Consider the following 2,500-nt stretch of genomic DNA (forward strand, 5'->3'; position numbering starts at 1 on the left):
AATGTTACGGCAAAACAATCAGCCACCTCTTATATATGGATGACCTAAAACTATACGCTACGAATGATAAACAGCAAGAAACACTACTACAGACAGTACATGGATTTACCAAAGAAATAAAATAGTTATGAAATTTGGCTTAGAAAAATGTGCCAAAGCAACCTTGGGCTATAGTAGAAGACATTCGCCCAAGTGGGACTGAACCTGTAAGCATGTGGTTGGCAAGTAAGCTTCTTATCACATAGCCAAACCATATTTTCTCTTTGAGTTTCGTTTAAGTTTGTCTGAAGTGAGTTCAAGCCCTTCGCTAACGAAGTGACAAGACTTGTTGAGTCAAGAGAATTGTCGGGGTTTGTAAAGATGTGTTTCAGTGAGTGGGTGCACATATGTTGGTGCTTGTGCGTGCGAGGGAATCGTTTCTTTATGCATACGTCTTTGCAGATGCATACAGCCGAGAAAGAACGAAAGGAAGGAAAATAAGGATAGAAATGAAAATAGAAAGCAAGAAAGAAAGAATGAATGAATGAATGAAAGAATGGAAGAAAGAAAGAAAGAAAGATAGAAAGAAAGAAAGAATGAATGGATGAAAGAATGGAAGAAAGAAAGAATGAATGAAAGAATGGAAGAAAGAAAGAATGAATGAAAGAATGGAAGAAAGAAAGAATGAAAGAAAGTGAAAGAAAAAAAATAAACAAAATGTAAATCTCGAGTTTGTGTAAGAGAAAAGTGTTCAACGGGAAATAACTCTTACAGTCTTCAGTGACAAGCTCAAACATTACAGGTCTCCTCACAATAAATGTACAAATAAATAAATAAATAAATAAATAAATAAATAAATAAATCTACGATCATAAGGTTGTGAGTTCAATTCCCATACCGGGCTGCGTGTTTTGTTCTTGAGCAAGACACTTTATTTCACGTTGGTCCAGTTCACTCAGCTGTAGAAAGGAGTTGCGACGTCACAGGTGCCAAGCTGTATCGGCCCCTATGCCTTTCCCTTGCATAACATCGGTGGCATGGAGAGGGGAGACTGGTATGCATGGGCGACTGCTGGTCTTCCATAAACAACCTTTCTCGGACTTGTGCCCCGGAGTGGAACTCCCTAGGTGCAATCCCATGGTCATTCACCACCGAAGGGCTTCTTTACTCATATAGTTATGAGATACTAATAGTTTCATACCTTGGAGATGTCTTCTAGGCAGGTTCTATTAACACGCCAAGTGTCTCCATGCAACATTCGGGCAATGTGTAGCAGTTTCAGTGCCACACCTTGTATCACTGCCAAACTGTGATACAAGGTGTGAAAAAAAACAAAAACATAACAACACAAAACAAAAAAACAGACTGAACAGTGTATATTTATATTTCTCTTCTAACCAATTAAATTGTATTAATTTATCCGAAACAAGCATGAACGCTATCGATGACTCATAAATTCAAGAGATTGTAAGTCTTTGCTATCACACAACTTAATGGAAATGATAAGAAAATCCGACGCTTGTATGGGAGGTAATTACACCGTATACAAAAGTTACTTCCCTTGCATAAATAATGATGTCTGGTGTAAAAAATCGATTTTTAAAGGTTTACATGCGCTCGTGCTGGCACACATTCGTATCTAGCCACAAACACATACGTGCTCGCGCACACACACATGCATATAAGTGTACACACATTAACAAACATACGGCATAAAATACTGAACACACACACACACACCTCAGCATTCAGTCGTCTTCCTGTCCCTCTTGTTCGTCGAATACTTTGTAACAAACCGTGGCTCCATGGCACGCGTGGAGACCTTTCCTTAATTCTGAGGGGATGGGCAAGAGGGTGATGTAGATCTTACTCATTCATAAACATACATGCTTATTCACATAATACATGAAATACATACATACACATAGACACACAGAGGCATATAAGTATGCATATATGTTTGTGGGTCTATTTCTACATGTACTTATGCGAATATATATATATATATATATATATATATATATATATATACACACATATATATATGTATATATATATATATATATATATATATATATATATATATATATATATATAGAGAGAGAGAGAGAGAGAGAGAGATAGATAGATAGATAGATAGATAGATAGATAGATAGATAGATAGATAGATAGATAGATGGATAGATAGATAGATAGATTCAGGTGAATATGGTACTTAAGTTTAGTTACCAGAATTTTGTAAGGTATTATCCATGCAGTTTCAAAATAAGGTGATTAAAATCAAAATAAGTAACAAGGATATCCAAAGTTAATGCAGTCCGATCGTTTCATGCGACTCCATTTATTTAAGCAATGTAAACATTACATCAAATATAAAATGTAGAGCAATCTTCAGCTGCACAAAGATATAGAAATTTAATGAAATTACATTTAACAGGAGGACATTATTTAATTATAAAAATATGTCCTCCTGTTTAAATGTAATTTCATTAAATTTCTTTATCTTTGTGCAGCTGAAGAT

This window comes from Octopus bimaculoides, chromosome 9, assembly GCF_046866305.1.
Source record: "Octopus bimaculoides isolate indiv1 chromosome 9, ASM4686630v1, whole genome shotgun sequence".
NCBI lineage: Eukaryota > Metazoa > Mollusca > Cephalopoda > Octopoda > Octopodidae > Octopus > Octopus bimaculoides.